General features: G+C 42.2%; 1 protein-coding gene across 6 annotated transcripts in view; it reads right to left on the bottom strand.

Annotated features, from left to right (window-relative positions):
* sertad2b (SERTA domain containing 2b) overlaps positions 1-19,999 on the bottom strand; it is a 94,556-nt gene that overhangs the window by 26,367 nt on the left and 48,190 nt on the right. For 3 of the 6 annotated variants that reach the window (XM_039783831.1, XM_039783830.1, XM_039783828.1), the window contains exon 1: positions 6,419-6,568. The exons of the other annotated variants lie outside the window; for them this stretch is intronic. The gene's annotated coding sequence lies outside the window, so the exon portion shown is untranslated. Of the gene's footprint in view, positions 1-6,418; positions 6,569-19,999 lie in introns of those variants that run through there. 6 annotated transcript variants of the gene reach the window in all.

The raw sequence follows: 19,999 nt of genomic DNA, 5'->3' as shown, positions 1-19,999 counted from the left end.
GTTTCGTGAACAGAGCTCATCCACGTAACAAGCTTTACAGCATACAGCCCTCGGATGTATCATAAGAGAGAACCAAGGCGATGTAATCACTATGTCTGTAGTAAAGTTATGTAGGCATATAGCTATGTATAGTGTTACCGTTCTCTTACATCCATGCTAGCTACCACTGATGTTAGCTACTAGCCGATAGCCCCGCCAGTTTGGAAAACGCTAATGACGTTACAGCCACGTTACAGGCTTTACAGCATACATACATCCCTCGGATGTATCATAAGATAATACCATGGACGTATTAATAGAACACATGTTGAATTACAACCATTAGCTATATCCATTATTACAGCTACAGGACCACGGGAGAACGGTCATGTGAGCGAGCGGACGCAGTCCCGCAGGTCTGCTCGCCTAGTTTAATAACTCTGGATTCGGCTACTAGTGAATGTTAAAATGTTAAAAACGTGAAGTTTTAAACAAGGACCCTTTAAGTGTTCGGGCTGGTAAGTTGATGTACCCCGAAAAAAATATCCGCTGAAATACAGAAGTTTCTTTCGCCATGCAAAGTCTATGTGAAAAGTCTTTCTGGGCCATGGGGTGCAGTTCCACCCTTACCCGCTAAGCCCATGGGGGCTTTAAGACATGGTGCTTTTCCTGGGGGTTTGCCAAAACCATTGCCTAATCCTAGTACCTTCCAGGCAGCGCTGCCTGGAAGACGACGTTGAGGGCTTCAAACACCAAACTCTGTGTGCTGCGAAGCGTCTGCCCTCAGGATTGTCGGTAAACTTTTTTTTTCTTTTTACTTTATTGACAAATTGTCAAGTTTCCAATTGACTGAAGATATATTATTCAGGGTTTGTACACCTTTTCCAAGGTCAAATTCAAGCACTTTTCAAGCACTTTCAAGGTCCATTTTAAAGCTTTTTCCAGCACCCATCACCACCGTAAAATATATACCAATACATAGTCAAAATTATTATTAGGATTTTTGTCACATTAAAAGACATAATGCTATAAACAGCCAACATTGTGTTTCGTAATAGCAGAAGGATCAGATATTTAAGCAAAACACAAGTTTTATTTTTCAAAATGTATCACTGTATTTACACTTTGCTTGCTATCTAACCTGCCTGAGTCAATGTAAAAAAACAATTACCCCAAACAAAATCACTCGACAGGTTCACTTCACTAAAATGTTTAATCTCTTCATGGTTCATAATATAACATACAGTAAGACAGCTATGGAGAGTAGCACTGAGTGGGAGGATTTGTGCCAAATGACATGCCGCTGGGTCATTCTGTGTCAAATCACACTAAATCCAGGAAAACAGTTGCTGCACCCTCTTAGATTTTGCTCAAAGTTTATGCTACCCTTAATGTCAGTCTTTTCACACTTTTTTTCCACATGTAGGGCATGCCGTACAAACTTTTAACGGTTCAGTCATATTGACACGTTTGTCTTCCACCCTATAAAGTTTGGGCTGCCTATGAATAATACTTTTCATTTATATTAATGTCCAAATATTGCTTCCCAGATAATGGGATTTTCAGGCTGTAAAACTGAAGTAATTTCAAGGGCTGAAAATATGAAGACATAGGATTTGAACAGAAATATTTTACAGGCCTTGGTTTTGGGACACATTCTTGATATAGACAAGGTTTGAACCAAATCTGAGACAGGGCAACAACAACAACAACAACAACAACAACAACAACCTGTAATTCCATTTTAACCCAGAAGACTGACAGTGCACAGGCACCTGCCTGACAAATAGCATATATTAATTGAAAAAAAGAAGTATTTCATTGCCAAGACAGTTACATTTATCTACTGGAAAAGAGCAGTGCAAATAGTGCATAAGGCCATCCTCAACCTTACAGTAGGCTACTTGTATCGTTGCATGACACTCCATCTGACACGATTTCTGTTCAGCAATCAACGATTGTTGTTATGCACTTGGCTAACGTTTGCAGGTTTTAATTTGCAGGTAACGTTACAGTTACTGTGATGTAACTTTGGCTATGTTCACTGCAAATTCCACAAATGAACGTGCCATAACGGACATGCAATACTAACATTACATTATCACACCAAGTACACAGTCACTTAGCCTGCGAATTTCTAGCTAGAAGTTACTAGCGTAAACAAATAGGCGCTAACTTACGCTAACGTGTACAGTAGGCTACTTCAGTTGGCTTACTTGAATCTTACTTCATGTGACTCGAGAGCGCAGACTCGCCCATTGTGAAAGGCTGCACGTCTTTTTTGCAGACTTTACAAGAGGCAACTCCTAGGGTTTGTCCCCGTTTAATCCATAATTTGTATTTTTCATCTTCCAGCCAACGTTCATTGAAACGACAACCTGCCGGCAGCGATATTACAAATCCCACTATGGCCACGCCAAGACCCGCCCTTCAATAGCATTTACTGGACAGGTGTCCATTATGTTTACACAAGGTAATGTAACCCCATTTGTTCAGGTCCTATCCCCTGACCAATCGGCTATCCTAACCTTAACCACTCAAGGTGAAATGCCTTACACCAAACAATCGAGCTGCTTCCTAGGGCAGGTCTTGGCGTGGTGGCAGATCGCAGTCACACATGCACAAGCGAGCAGGTTTAATTTAAGGCTCTCCAACATTTTATTTCTCCATTTAATAAACAAACTATTCAGTCAGATAGGTATTTGTTTTAAAAGAAATAGTTACATTTTCAAGCATTTTATCTAAAATTCAAGCACTTTTCAAACCTTGAAAACACAACATCAAAATTCAATTTTCAAGGATTTCAATCACCCGTACGAACCCTGATTATTGTTACATTATGTTGTTAATAAAGGTTTTAAATTTGACAATGTAGTGTGGTACATTGCGAACAAAGGTCAGATATTGTATTGCATAAAAGTCTAGTCTAAAAATGGCATAGCACCCTGTGCTTTAAAAAAAAAAATTGAATTGAGAATTGAATTGAACCGAACCGTGACCTTAGAATCGAAAATGTAATCGAATCAAGGATTTGGAGAATCGTGACACCCTTTCTAAATTTCTAATATTCTTCCTTCATTGACAGAATTGAGCTGGACAAAAAAACACACTGTAAGTCAATCACAACAGAGAGACCTGACAGGTGCCTGTGCTTCAATGCCTGATTCTTTAAGACTAAATGTACTATGTTAGTTAAAGAGAATCCACTGTTTTACAAACATCATTTATCACTTTTACAGAATTGAGCAATAAGTCATAACGACACATACATACATGCACAATAAGTGTGTGTATGCCACAAAAATTTCTGGTCATTAAGCAGGGCCACACGGAATCTGCGGACACAGAAATTTCGCAGATTTTCCACAAATTAAAAAGAAATTCTAATTAAAAGAAAATAAAAGAATGTTAACACATCTCCACCACAAGCAGAAAAACAGCCCGCTAAATTACGCAGATTTTCATTCTGGATGACTCCTGAAAATTGTAAGAAAAAAATAAATAAAATAATAATCTGCGGATTCCATTTGGGCCTGGTCATTAGTGTATTCACACAAACTCACTCCCTCTCATACACACACACACACACACTTAAGTCTATAAATAAAAGGCAGAAGAAGAGAGCAGATTTAGGTCAGCAGACGTGTCTACATGCCGTTGAGCGCTCCACTCTTTGCATCTTCAGGGGAGAAAACACAGCTTGACACTTCCAGTGACGAAGCCTCAGTAGCTACAGAAACCTACAGCGTCAAAATATCTGCTCACTGGGTGTATGTATGGTAGTATCTACCTTATTACTGCAGTATGTGCCTTATTACTGCAGCATGGGTGTATCAAGGCAGTACTAGCCTTATTACCTCAGTGGCAATCTTGTTACAGCAGCACTAGCTTCAGTGCTGAAAGTGTCATCATTTTTACTGCAGGCAGCACGCTTACTACTTAAGCATAATCCCTGTGAATGCAGTACAAGCCTTATATTATTGCTGCACTTGAAGCTTTACTGCTGCACCTTGAGCCTTATGACTATTATTAGTTATTCAGCTACTGATGGTATGCAATATAGAGTACATTCATCTCTCATAGGGTAGCTAGTGCAACACAACTTGCTTATTACTGTAAATTCAAGCCTTAGAAATGGACAATAAAAGCCTGCAAATGTCACCTCATGATGGCCCATACACATTCACATCAAGGCCTTCTAAAAATGCCTGTGAAGACATGACTTGTGTTAAAGACGATTTTGTTATAGTGCCTCCAAATCCGCCAAATTTCCTCCCAGATCAAAATTGATGTATTGAGTTTGAAATTACAGACACAAGCTGGGAGGACATTTGGAGGGACAACTGAGTGCTAAAAGGAAAATCAGGGTGTGCATCTTAAAACTAAAAGGCTTGATATTTTTCCCCATTTTGTTTAGAAAGCTTTAGTATTAAAGTGTAGAGTGGAAGCTGATCAGAATTTAGCCATTGTCATGGTCTGTTACTGGACATATTCCAATAAATGAAATACACATACAGATACAAATAAACAGTGACATTTAAAATCAACGTGTTTACTCTGACCCTACCTGGAGTCCTGGGACTTCCTGAAGGGTACCGCACTCAGCAAAAACTAGGCTTTCCTCCCCCCACTGTGGTTATCTGCATACTACAGTATAGGCAGTTGTGTAACTCTGCATTACGTCTGGCTACTCCTCAGAAGGGGTTCAGCTCTGATCAAGCAGGGCTCTGTGGGCTGATGGGAGTCTAAATTGTGGGTGCTCGTACAGACAAAGAAGGGGCGTTTTCAAACTTGGTCCGTTTCAGCCCTCCAAAAAAACTCAGACCTATTAGTCAGCATTTTTGCTTTTTGTGATTTACTCCAAAGGAACTCAGACCTCTCTGGAACAAACCATACTCGTTGAGTATGGTTCACTTCAAGTCTGCGTCGCGGTTCTCTTCAGCTGTGCATTGTGAACACAATATGCTTCAGGTTCGTTTTGCCTTTTGCCAATGTATTTTATCCCTGAGGACTAGGGCTACACAATTAATCGCAATTGTTTCGAAATCCCAATATGGACTAGTGCAATATCCAAATTGCAAAGGGGTACAATATTTGTTAATGGCAAAATATGTGTCAAACCATTCGGAATTACATATTGAGGTGCTGACATACCGGCCTAAAAATTTTATCCTACAGACTAAAAAAAACATATTTCTTTGGTACAGATCCTCCCAAAAGAACACACTATAATCATTTACATTTCTTTAAATTGTAATAATTGTCAATGAAAATGAGAATAATGATGCAAAAATGATCATTCCCTCCAATATTGTGAATCATATCGCAATATCAGTAAAAATAATCGCAATTAGATATTTTCCTCATATTGTGCAGCCCTACTGAGGACCCATCAGAGCTGAAGTGGACCAGAAAGAGAAGTGAGTGCTCTTTCAAGTAAACTGACCATGTGAACGGAAAAAGAAGAGTCTCATTTCGGTTGGTTCACTTTTTGGTCCACTTTAAGAGAGCTGAGTTTGGTTCGTTCTGAGGTGGCCTATGTGAAGCTTGTGGCTCACAGCACAGAAAGTGACAAAGTGAAGAAGGGTAACATTACAGTAAGTATAAGAGCAAATTGCTGTTTTGTTGTTCACGTTATGAAACAGAGGCCCCTCCACTCACCACAACAGCTACACAGTCCCAAACACTGGAGACCAAATCACTTCCACTTCCACTGCATAAACCCATTGTACTACTTAAAAGCAGGTTAAGGTGTACAAGAAGATGCTTCACACAAGTTAACAAAAAAGACTAAACAAGCCTATGTGTGCTTACAAATGGCTTTTGTGTAAACAAATAGAGTAATCTTCTCTATATGGTGTTGTTGACATACATGTTCAAATATGTAGAGTTAACCAAGCCATATTTGGCCCCAAATACAGTTTCAATTAATGTCGTTTACATGCAAGAGTATTTTGTACAAAAGTATGTCATTCTATGTCATTTGGTAGCCTATTTACTTAAAAAAAATAGAATAACGTTAGTAGAAATGACTAACGTAGGCCTATCTATTATTTATTATAGCATCATAGCATGTTATATGCTAATGGCTGAGTGTATTTGGGGAAAGCAAAAAAAAGTTTATGAGACAGACTTTTCTCCGTAGTGATAAAGTGGAGAGTGGCGGCCGCTGCCTCGGCTCTGTAAACTGGAAGGAGTTTTTGGCAGATAGAGGTACAGGGTCACTGGAAGTACAGCGGCGGGGACACGTATTGCCAGATATTATCCATTAATACGAAAACTTTTTTTAACCAGAACCCGCTACCCACCGCACTACTGAAACACCTCCGCCGTGTCTATTATTCATAAGAAATACGTTAACGTTACACTGCCTTGCCGTAATGTATTTCCTCCGGCGTGTTTTTCTTTGCTATTCGAAAAACAAAAAACGGTGTCTTACCACATCCAGGTCCGCCGGAGTTTGAAAGAGAAACATGGAGGGTATTTAAAGAGTCCTGTCGGCTACAGAAGGACAAACCGTCCTCCTCGCTCCCCGAGACTCTGTCACACAATGGCGCTGATAGGAGGAGAAAAGTGCCTCCGCTCGCAGGAACGATGCTGCCTTCAAGAGCTGTCGGACATACTCGCGTGGTAAACTGCACGTGCGCTTATGTCCCGCAATCGGTGTCATTTGAAGCAAAAACGTAACAAGATATTAGTTAATCAGTGTGACACAAGTGACACCAAGTTACACACAAGGAAAACGATGCTAAGACAGGCTAATGTATGGTGAATGTAGCACTTAAATGGAGAACATGGGCAACTCTTCCCCCTTCCCGAACGGAGGAGGGGGGGGCTGGCTCCTGGGTCCTGGGCACTGGGTCGAACGAACCCCCAAACAGTCGTGGCAATCACACACACTGCGCACGGTGGCTGTAGCTGCCAGTAGCTCCTCACTGGACGCTGATTGGTTTGGTTGCTGCCGTTTGGACACAACTGCATTACTTGAAGCCAGACAAGTTGGATTTTTGTGGATCTTGTAATATAGCGACAATTCAGCTGCCATGCAAAGTAACCAAAAGAGCCCTCTAATCTTTAGATAATCTGCTGCATGGCGGCCTTTGGAGATCCTCTTGTACTGGGCACGAGCAAGACACACAGCGGCCCATGGAGCTACCAAGATGGGACATTTAGAGGACAGACAGCAAAACGCTGTGACAATTAGAGGTCATTTGGATGCATTCCACTACCTACTTTTCAGTATGTGATCAGCTTTAAGATGGTACAATCTTTTGTGCACAGGCCTCCCTAAAAATGTGCTCCTTAATACTTAGAAATATTTAATACAGATTAATATGGACTGATGGCATTTAGCCAGAATGAATTTCCTTTCCTTGATATTCAAACGTTTTTGACAGTTAGCCTACTTTCCTTAAAACATCATTATGCTCATATTATGCACATTTTCAGGTTCATAATTGTATTTAGAGGTTATATCAGAATAGGTTTACATGGTTTAATCTTCAAAAATAAAACACCACATATTGCTGTAGCTCCTCTTTTCACCCTGTGTTTTGAGATCTCCGTTTTAGCTACAGAGTGAGGCATAACACTTCTGTTCCATCTCTGATAGGAGTCGCATATGCACAGTACCTAGGTAAGCACTGCTACCCAGTCAGAAGCAGAGTATGAGGGCTTGCCATGCTAGCAGCTAGGCGAGCATTATAACGTGTGTTACAAAGTGACGCTCGTTTGTCACGGAAGTAAAGGCTACACTACAATAGAGCTGTTTGGAGCAGTTAAATATATATATATATATATATATATATATTGTGATATATAACACAATAAAGGAAAGGGAAAAGCCAAAAAGCATAATATGAGCACTTTAATATAACAACAGTATAACTGGAATAATAATGACAGGATCCATCTTGTTACTGGCAGGTAAATTTACGAGGAGCACATGAAGGCAGCAGGAGAAGCTAGCAGCTGCCCCGAGAAGTGGCGTCATCAACTTTGCTCCGCCCCCCCCACACACACACACACACACACACACACACACACGGTATGTTCTGTAATATTGTAACTCTCTTTCTCTCTCCCTTTCAGTATTACATATGTAATTGAACATTAACAACACTTTGAAACTCTAAAGTGGAAGAAATGTTCATGTTTAGAACTGTAACTACTGTGGCAAGACCCCATTACAAATACATGCCCTACCAGTACATTTAAATTAGTCATATGCTTTTAATTATAATAAGTATAAGTATTTTATCAGAGATTTTAGTATCTGCTACTTAGGCATGATGTTACTGAGAACTTGGAATCATTAATTTGTTCTTTTATTGGCACGAGAATAGTGAGTGGTCACAGAAATGAGCACTGAACTGATGGTGTTGTTTGACTGGTTAGCGGTAACCGTCCTACCCTTCAGCAGATGGCGGAAAGATGTCCAGTAAACTCAAACAAAACCCAGCAGAGTCTGCTCCAAACAGACAAAAACACCAGTGGAGCAGGGCAGAAAATGGGCATCTCAGACCGTTTATGTCCCTGATGCCCCCTGCTGCACACTCACCCAGTTGTGCACTGAAACACTCACAATCAGAATACAAGTCTCCCTATTTTCCAAGACGGGCTGCCTGTTCTCAGGACTCTCTTTGATTAACCTGCTGTCACAATTGGAGTCCTGTGTTTACAGAACTGAATTGTTGGCACAGAAACATTCAGTTCATCCTCTTGTCAGGGTTGGAAAACATATTTTAAGTCTTCATGGTGTACTAAAACTCTCCACTGTAAAGACTGGTACTGATGATTTGGCTGACATCTCCCAGACAGCCAGAGTTTCTTCTCCTGTCTCCCGCATTTACGTTCTTGGGATTGTGTGTTAAGGGGGTAACAGTAACAAATTTCAAAATAGAAATGAGTCAAGTTTTTGGTCGCATTTTTGATTCCGAGACGAGACCTTCAAAAAGTCGTCTTGAAACCGGTCTTGAGTACTACAACACTGCAAAACAGCTAATAAGACATTTAGACTCTTTGGCTCTCTGTTATCTCAAAGGTCAGCACTGTCATAGCAGCTTGCTATCGGTCAACGTTGCAGATTTGCTGGTCAAAGGTCACCAAAGTTCAACACAACATTATTGGTGCAGATTTATTTTGCCTCTGTGACTGGATCCAGCTTGCAGCAATTCCACTGGAATGAACTGTGTTAACCTGAAAGTTCACCTTTTAAAATAGGGCCTACACGGCTCAAGAAAAACAAAGTCAAGAAAATACAAAGTGGTGACCCACATTCCTCTAAGGAGCCAACTGCCAATCTCTGTGTCGAATCTCATTGTGCCTCGTTGACCATCCTTTCGGGGAAAAAACAGCTAAATGTTGCGCACCTCTCCCTCTCTCTCTCTCTCTTCACGGAGAAACAGCTGATCTTAAATATATATAAAAGGGGGTCCGTGACCCCTAGGGGCTCCTCAGAGTTAGTGCAGAGGGGCAGCCAAATGATGTTAAGAAATTATTTTTTGAAATTTTCTTTTTTTCAAAAATGAAAATATAGAATAATATGAATCCAGCATATTATAGCAAATATTGTTTATTTACACATTGAAGATAAGCTTATACTATAGATGCAGCAGCCACTATGTTAGCCATACAGTTAAACGGGAACTATGCATTTTTTTTTTAGCTTAATTTACCTTAACTGAAAAGCTTCGCAGTCATTGGAATGGTTATATGACTTTTTTCGGGTTGAATGGTGGTCGTCTCGCTTCCCCCTAGCGCCTGTGAGCGGAAAAACCACCCTTGCAACTTGAGGCTCGCCAGCGTCAGGAAATATAGCGTGATATCAGGTCTCGCGATGTAAGGAATTGCTTTAGGCACTGCACACATACACGCCCCCATCCAGGAACCGGCTAGCAAGAACAAGGTAGCGATAGTTTTTCACACTATCGTCATGGCTGAGCCGTCAAAAAAGAAGCAGAAAGCTAGGAAAGCATTCTCGGAGGAACAGAGAAAGAGGAAACGGCAGACTGACCGAGCAAGTTTTTACAGTGTTGCCAAATATCTATTCCGAAGCTGTAGCGAAAACACAACGAAGAAATTGCAAAAACTGCATAGCAAGCCTTTAAAGGGATATTTCACCATTGGAAAGATGAATATATCTTTAAATTGGGTCACTTATGTAGTAGAAATGTGATTTTCTTTTTAGAAATTGGTGGCTTCTAGGCCGAGAAAAGCCAGAAAATGTGTTTTTAGCTCATGTGGATGATAGCACCAAATCCCAGAATACACTTGCTTCGCTGCTTTAGAGTCCACTCCCAAGCCACGCCTACCATTTACAGACAGACAGCGAGACAGCCAACTCAACTCATGAGTGTTTTATTGTCATTTCAACCATATACACGAAACAACGTTTCACCGTGGCTCAAATGGTGTTACACATTTAAAATATATAAAAATGACATAAGAAACAGGCTACATTTAGTGCAGACACATTATAGGCTCCATAAAGTTCAGCTAATGCATACTAGCATTAGCGCTTGGTGGGATGTAAACACAGAGTATAAACACGTAAATTTGTGTGGAATGTAGAATGGTCACAAACCACCAGCAGTTAGCAGTTAGTTGGATACAAGCACCCCATTTCTGCACCAGTCCATGTTATCACAGCCCACCTCCACTAGCCTTACCCGGGGACAGAGCAGCAGGCCTGGTAGCTTGATATTCCAGTACACTGTTGTTCAGCCATGTTTCCACAACAAAAACACAGCAGTCTCTGAACTCGCGTTGGGAGTTTCGTAGAAGTTAGATGTAGTCCAGTTCGTTGTCTAATGAGTGGACACTTGCGTTAGCTTTTACCTAGCTGCTTTCCACTCCTGCACACCGTTGTCGAGGTCCCTTTCCCCGGCTAGCGACATTGGGCGACACCGCAGGCTGAGGTACTGGTCTCGGTAGCAGGCGAAGCTCGCATAGTTCTGTCTGTAATAAAGTGTCCTGCAGTGTCTGTACCAATGTATCCCGGTGGTACACATGTGCAGTAGTTTGAATGCACATAATTGTTGTAAAAGTTTTCTGCTGAAAAGACGGAGCCTGTTAGTGAACTTCAAGATGGCTGACACTCATTTTGCTTCGGCAAGCTTCGGGTAAAGACGACAGTCCAACCCCCTATGGGCGGGTTGAAATCATGCGGAAGTAGCTCCTACTACTGGCTGTAGTCCATTGCCTCTGGGCAAAAAATCTTCTGATGATGCAAAAATCGTCGCTTTCCGTCATCAGAAGATTTTTTCCAGACCCACAATATAGAGATCTCTCGTCTCAGGGGGACATGAGGAAGGTAAGCGCGGTCATTCGAAAATACTACCGTGTTTCTACTGATACAAAGCTTAATGCTAAATCGGTGAAGTATCCCTTTAAGATTAAGGGCTTGAAATTTTGTATCTACAAAAGGGGAGCCCTGCAGAAAAACATTGGGAACCCCTGCCTTGCAAGGAACACATAGTGCACCTTTAAGTCATCATTGGCTGAAGACAAAACATCCATCACTGGACAGTACGACATGAGACATGAGACTCTTATAAAAGGCTAAACTGAGCTCAATGAGTGCAGACAGCAGAGCTTATGCAAACTGCTGCTCAAAGAATAAAAGACAGGAATATTAAGAGGAATATTGTGTTATTCTTGGCAACTCAATATATCGATATCATGCAAACAGCCTGAATGAAGCCTCAGCTGGAGTACGGCTAACAGGCGGGTTAGCCTGGGTCGCTCTGTGCATGCGACGCGTGCATGCATACAGTACGTAGCTTTTGTGGTGAATGGAGATCTGATTTTAGTTCTGTCTTCATCTCTCTGGATTCTGAGTTGACTCATGAATGCTGAGCAGTGAGGAGGGATGGCTCTAAATAAAGATTTCAGGTCAAAAACAGGAAATGGCTCAGTGAGCAGGGAGGGCAGGGCCATAGCAACACCAACTGGAGAGCTGCACCCACACCATCCCTCCCTCCCTCCCTTCATCTATCTTTATTTATTTCTCCCTCGCTCTTCTTTTATTTCCCTCTCTGTGCAAAATCTGCCCGCTCCTTGTCTTTCTCTCCTTTTTGCTGTTGCTTTATCCTTATTTTGCATTCTCTGCTTCTCTTTGCTTCTCTTTTTCCATTCTGGAAACAGTGTCCTGGTTAACAATGTATGCATTCAAACCATAATGAAAGGCTATGTTGTTTGTTTCCAAACGTGCTATAAAAATTGGCATAATCATCAGAACCTACAATATTATAACAGAGAACATGTCATGCTACAATATCAGTGAATGTTCTATTCTAGTTATTATGTGTCTACTAGAGCTGTCAGCCTTCCTCTATTATACCATTCAAATTTCATTTGTTTTGTTTTTTTATTAATTTGTACTACACTACTCTAGGGTTATGCATTGTCAATGCCACTATAAGCATGTGGTTGTTGTTAAACGTTCTGTCCACTAGAGGGACTTCCAACATCAGCCTGGCCTTGAAGAGGACCTACATCATAGCACATTGCATTTCTGGCATGCTGCTCTCTGTTTACATTATTTCCCACCACGCACACAACGACAAACACAAATCAAGAGAGAACTCTGTAATGAAACATTATCTAACAAGTGTAATGAAGCGGCTCTGTTGTAAAGGCTAATGTTGCTCGGTTACCATAACGACATCATGTTAGAAAGCACAGCTGAAACGATTTGTCATAAACTAAGTAACAATAGTGTTAGCCATGATGCTAACGGCGTTTATAACTAAGCCAAACGGTGCTGCCACTACTATTTTAGTGATTTAAAAGTAACCTGTTTCTTGCAGATTGTCACGTTATTGAGAAGACAACTGTTAGAAGGTAATATATGAAGTCGAAGCTAACTCTGACAGCTGTAGGGCAGCTGATAAGAGCCTTCTCCATGAAGCTCCCAGCTAAGCTCCTATAACTCGCGACGAAGTTTGGAAACCAGAACGAGCTAGCTATTGATAACATAAGCATTTTGGCTCGGTGGATGTTGATTTTAAAAGATTTCCCATCCTTCTTCCGATTTCCAGCTGCAGCCTGTCACTCCCCCCTGTACTAACATTACTCGGTACGGAACGTTAGCTAACAATGCCTTGTGTTTCTCACTCTCATAACTTGTTTTTCATCAGACGTGACATGAGAAGAGGGAGATTAGGTGATGTTAGCCAACCTGTTTATATAAAAAAAAAAATCTATCTATTTGTATAGTAATTTCAGCATTCGAATAGTATTGATTTTTTTACTATTCGAATTATATTTGACTTTCGGAATTCGTTCCAACAGCCCTAGTGTCTACGTTTCTCTGTAAATGTATCAGGTTGCGTGTGTGTGTAATTATCAGTGTGAACTTGAGTGTGAACCTGACTCATAGTGAGTTCACTGTTCCCACTCATCACTCCAGCCCAGTACATGAGACTACATGTTGCTTCCATCCATCAACGTGTTGCACCTTTGGGTAGTAACACGCAGGATTACCACTGTCACCAGAATTAGTTTGCCGACCATCATGTTCCATTTATTTGCTGTGACAGCACACATGCATTTTTATATCATCAGGGTCTATAAATTCCCACAGAGGCACAAGCAGAAAATTGCCAGGGCTACACACACACACACACACACACACACAGAGCTGTAATTTTTGAGTCATACGCATGTGTCTGTGGAGATTGTCCTCCCCCAAAAAACGCCCACTTAAATTGTTTGTTCAACCAGCAATTACAACCTATATTTACGTTTATAGTGGTGGCGCCATCTACTAGCCGTAGTAGTTATGACGGGAGCAGAGCAGGAAGTAAGGTGAAGAAGTATAACTGTGCCAAATAGGAGGCACAGTAGGATCATAGATGTATTAAGAGAACTGGATACAACGTTCGGCACCAATGGAGCTCGAAAATCCACGGATCTTCCGCAGTCATGGAGCTCGATCTTCCGCGTTGACTGGCCCATGACGTCACGATGGACACTAGCAACAGTTTGTTTGTGTTGTCGTAGCAACACTGCACGTTCATGAGCTTCTTTCTCATGTCTCTTACAAGTATGCGTCGTTCTCTTAATACATCCATGGTATACGTGGCGAATATAATAGAAGTATACTCATGAACTCGCCGTTTCATTGTCTAAAATATTCACTAACGTTAAACATTGTGTTTTCATTGTTCCTGATCGTTTACATGCTTATCTAAATAAACTAAGGATGTTTTTAGAGAACCAAGGAGATGTAATTATTATGTCGTGCTACCAGCTAGCTACTAAGCAGTTTCGTGAACAGAGCTTCTCTTAATACATCCATGGCTTCATCCCTCATCCACGTTACAGGCTTTACAGCATACAGCCCTCGGATGTATCATAAGATAAGTATTAAACCCTAAACCTAAACCAACATCGTCTCTTAGGGGCATGTAAGATGTTATGTTAACGTCAGCTACCTAACTAGCTCCATTATTTAGCTTGACCTGCATTATGTTTTTTTAGCTTTTGCAATAAACCACTAAACCAGGTCGTCAGTACTTTCACTCAGGAGACTGGGGTTCGAGTCTTGTTTAAAAAAAAAAAAACAGTCAAAGTTATATGGAGCTAAGTCACATGCTGCGTCAACCCAAAACTCAATCTTTTTAGTAAGTAATTAGTCTTAGTGCCTAAACCTAACCAAACTGCGACCATTTCACTACGTTACCGGTGTTTAAAAAACCTGTGACCGTTGTATTTCCTGCCACCGCTAGGGGGCGCTAATTTATGAAACGCTCCTGTGGGTTGTATTACAAGGTAGGAATAAACTCTAAGTCTTATTAATAAAGGAATCCCTACACACTACTAGCAGTATGTTTTCGACTCTATGAGGAGTCAATAACATAATCTGTGAATAGATGCAAAGTTAGCTAGTAACTTGCATTGTACAGTGAGTACTAGTTTAGTAATCCATCACTATCACTGTTACTACTACTGTTTCTGTTACTGCAATATTGACCACTACCACAACTACTATTACTACTACAGTAAAGACACCTAACCATTACCAATACTGTTGCTGCGACTACTACTATTGTTTTTTTAAACAAAAGCCGTTTTTTTAGACTAGGAACCTTCTGAGGAACTCATTGCGTTTGGACAGCAGGGACCAGGGTCTAAATTAAGTTCTGGGGACATTTTACGGGCACATTTCAGGGTGTACCCCTTTAAAATTTGATTGTTTACTCTTTCTTCTAACACTATCCTAGAGTTGTGTTTATGAAAATGCAGGTGAATGCACAGTTAAGATCCAGGGTATAGACATAATATCATGAACACCTGTACAGTGTAAAACAATATAATACAAGAGTGTGGTTAAACTTATAAATGTTAACTTTTTTGATTATATTGTGTGGAAAGTGTGGAAGAAAATGTTAAAGCTTTCTTGAATCACATTTGGAAACTACAAACCCAAAGGGACAGGTAGTGCAATTTCACATTTGATTGTACAGCTTGGAAAATATCTAAATTTGAAATTTTTGAGCAAGAATTTTATGCAATAAATTGATATTTGGACGGAACAGAAGATGAACAGACAAATAGAGTAAAACCAGTGAAAATATCCATGTGTACAGATTTGGGCAGGGTGTGTGAAGAGGACCAGGGAATATTATTAATACTATTAGACATGGGTGTGGCATTCCAGCCAAACATGAAGAGAGAGGGAGGGGGGATGGGGGGATGGGGAAGGGCTCCACACCAAAAGCACCCATCTGCTTTCTTTCTCTCTCTTTGTCTATACCTCCTCCTATTCTCTCTCTTTGTCTCTTTACCAGTGTCCATCATTCCCTCCTCCCTGCCCCATACAGCTCCTACCTCAATCACACATACACACACAGGACACTTATCCTTGATACAGCGTGATATATCCATGATCGGTGCCACAATTATGTACTATACTATTTCAATTGATATTAAGACAAAGCTGGAAAGAGCCAGAGTTGGTATGCAAAATGGAATCTCTCCATTCGTCTGCCCCCCTACACTTCTCACAATCATTATTTCTTCTTATTACATTGATACTTCAAACACTGTTAAGTGCCTTGACTTATACACTTCAAAAGGGGAAGTATAAGAAAAGCAAGTAGCAAATCAAGTTGCCATTTTAGTCTAATATGCTCCCAAAGTGTAGTCATGCCCCCTAGACTTAGTTGTTTTTGTGACTAGTCTGAATCAACGGAAGTACATTTCCAGGATAAATCCTGACATCCATGCCCCTTACATTCCACTCGCTGTGTGTCACCGTTCTCAAAATCTCTTCGGTACGAGAAACAACAACAAACTTGGAGCTAGCAAACTACACATTGAAAATGGCAAGTTTTTAAGAAAATTTGGATTGTGCAACACGGCAGGCCTGCTTAGTTCTTTTGGGGAATGATTGTTAAGATTTACAAAAAAAATATGTTTAGGGCATTTACTCTCTAACTGGGACGTTTTGGGACTGATTGGTGGGATTGCTGTGGACGAAGCACACACAGCGATACACTGGTAAGAGCAAATTACATTTAACCATGTAGATCACGTTACTGTATGTGAACAAGTTATAGACATAATTTCTTTCCGGAGAACCTGGACTCGGGAACGGGATATGTATGTTGCTGGGATGCCACATGAATGTATACATTGTTATATGACTATAAAGTAAAATAATCTCACAGAAATGTATTGAAATCACAAAGAAATATTTGTGAAGAATTTTTGGCTTTTGAAAATTGTTATCCCAAATCTTGGCAATCAGGGGAAATAAACTCTGTAACTAACAAAAATATGAAACTATTTCAACCTCCAGGCTTCATTCTGCCGTCTCTTATCTAAAATCACTTTATGTGATTGGTCAACACAGCTGTTAGTCAAGGCATCCCAATCCAAGATGGCACTGGCAAACATCGTTTTTTGGTACAAAGAGATGACACAGATACAATAAATAGCCGCTCATTCGTGGATTATTCGTTCTGGAATTACTCGTGCAAAGTCTCCGAAAGTCACTGACACTCCAGGCCAGTACTACTTCTGGAAGGGCTACGAAGATACTACGGTAGGGCTTGTTGTGAAGCACCCGCTGTTAGGTACAAAGCTAAAAACACTTATTTTACAAAGACAAGACAGGACCTCGTTGAAAAGGTGCATATCTCTGCTTCTAAACTTCTACACTGTACTGATCTGGAGATATTAAATATGACATAAAACATGTAGTTTCAATGTTGTGTCGATGTCGTTTCTGACGATACCTACGAGTATTTTATCCGCTGAACTATAACATTTGACAAACCAACCAAATTCCAGAAACCAGACTGGCCAGATTCTCATATAACTTGGTGGAAGCGTGTGGCATGGGCCAAGGAAGTACCCACTACATTTTGGAGCAGATCTGAATCACGGGGCAGATTTACAAATTAGTTTTCACTTTCGTTAACATTGCAAGATAGGGGCATTTCTGCTTCATGTATGTGGTGTCAGAATAACTGGAAACATTTGTTCCCGAACATATTTTACATATTACATATCATTATACTACTAAGCATTTTTAGTTCTAACCGACGTGAGAGGACGCTGGCGCTGGTTATTCGCCGCTTCTCCGTCTGCTATTCATCTGCTATTCGTCTGCTATTCTCTTGTGTTTGTGTTCGCTGTACCCCCTACCTCTGGACAGCCTCTGTACCTCTGGACAGTCTCTCTGCTGGTTCCCGAAGCCGCCTGGGGCTCCTTGACCGGACTCTTGCCTCGTCGGTTAGCCGCTAGCTAGCTGCCCCCGTTCACCAAACGCGTGGCGGCAAATCCTAGCTTCGCCGGCTAACCCGATTGCTGACCTCCTCCTCATAGGCAACCTCCACCAGATGCGAGCCGCGACCAAGACTAGACATTCCTCTCCTTCGGTCATGCTGTGGATCATTTTGGCAATCACCTCATTCATCCATCTCCACCTCCACCTCTGTGCTCCTAGCCCACGGCTAACCACTATCACGGAGCTCTCCATCCCTCCGCTCGGCATCATGATCAAATATTCAACTCTGCAACTGGTCCAATTCGTCAACTACTCCATTCCATCCTGCATCCCAGTCATCAAACAGCTCGGACTTCTACGTCGACGCCGTTACATCCACAGAAGCTCGCCCGCCAAGTTTGTTTTCTTCCACCACGGACAATCCATTCCATCCATCTGGTCACCTGCACGCTCTGTTGCACCTGTCCCACGTCATCTGAATGCTTCACCCACTGGTTCACATAGGGCTGAACGCATCATCAGGCTACACAGAAAACCCGGACCGGACTACAGTGCTTTCCCCACTTTACATACACTCAATCATACTCTCCAATCATTTGCTAATCGGCTCACTGTCCCCCTCAACTGCAATACCCCCACACCCGACGACCACACGCACTGCAAACCGGGACAACCTCAGATCTCTCCAGCCGGCCCCCATCCCACCACCCTCTCACCATGCCAACTTTGCCCTCCTCAACACCCGATCGCTCAACAATAAAGCCCCTGCCCTCCATGAACTAATCCTCGACAACACTCTTGACTTCCTTCTGCTCACCGAAACCTGGCAACAACCCAACGACTTCTTCTCCCTCAACCAAGCATCCCCCCCTGGCTACAACTACATCTGCAAACCCCGCCCCTCCCACCGTGGAGGTGGCCTCGCCGTCATTTTCAATCAGAACTTCCGGATCACAGAACTCTCCCTCCCCTCAGTATCATCGTTTGAATATCTCGCCTTCAAAACTCTTTCCTCCATGACAGTCATCCTCATTTACCGGCCACCTAAACCAAATCCCTCCTTCCTCTCTGATTTTACTGAACTCCTCACACTAGCCTCATCTCTCTCTCACCGTCTGCTGCTAACCGGTTTGACTTAAACATCCACATGGACTCCCCCCATGCAAGCTCTCATCAGAATTCAAAATTTTACTGGATAACTTCTCTCTCACCCAACATGTCACATTCCCCACCCATGAAAAGGTCACATCCTCGACCTGGTCTGCTCCACCAACCAACCAGTGGTCGACCTCCATCCATGCCTCTTTCCCCTCTCTGATCACAAACTGATACGGTTCACCATCCCTTCTCCAACCCCGGCCCCGCCTCCTCAGAGAAATCACCTTCCGCCAACCTCAAATCTATCAATCCCCACCATCTCTCTGACCTGCTCTCCACCACTCTCCACCTGGACTCAACCCTCACCTCACCCGATGACCTCACAGACCACCTCAACTCCACCTTGTCTACCTCCCTCAACACCCTGGCCCCCCTCAAAACAAAACTTCGTCACTTTTAACACCTCTTCACCCTGGTACACACCTGCACTCCGGGAAAATGAAACAAACTGGCCGCCAACGGGAACGTCTGACAAAGAAATCATCCCTCACAGTCCATCAGAAGCCTATAAATCCCATCTCATCGCCTACAAAGATGCCCTCATTGCTGCCAAATCTGCCTACCTCTCCACCATCCTCACCGACCCCTGCCAAAACCCCAGAACCCTCTTCTCCACATTGAACAACCTCATCAAGCCTCGGACCAACAGCCTCCTTACCTCTACTCCGGATCTCTGCAACTCATTCTTCCACTTTTTCACTGACAAAATCAATCTCATTTACAAATCCCTATCCCCCGTATCTGACCTTCCAGGATCTACTCCAGCACCTACCTTGGACCCTCCTCTCTCCATCCCTCCAGACCTCCCGACCCCTCCTCCACACTTCCTCCTCTCCCAGTTTAACCCAGTCACTCCTCCTGAAATCTCCAAACTCATCAGCTCTTCCAAACCCACTACCTGCTCCCTTGACCCCCTCCCTACTCCACTTCTGAAGTCCTGCCTCCCGGTCCTATGCCCCTACCTCACTAACCTCTTCAACTCCTCACTGTCCCTTGGAACTGTCCCCTCTGCTTTCAAAACTGCCGCTGTCACCCCAATCCTTAAAAAACCTGGTCTGGATCCCTCCTCTCTCAACAACTACCGCCCAATATCCAACCTCCCCTTTCTGTCTAAAACCC

Source organism: Perca fluviatilis, chromosome 19, assembly GCF_010015445.1.
Source record: "Perca fluviatilis chromosome 19, GENO_Pfluv_1.0, whole genome shotgun sequence".
Lineage (NCBI taxonomy): Eukaryota > Metazoa > Chordata > Actinopteri > Perciformes > Percidae > Perca > Perca fluviatilis.
The sequence above is the reverse complement of the archived record's forward strand: the minus strand, read 5'-3'. Positions and strand labels throughout refer to the sequence as shown.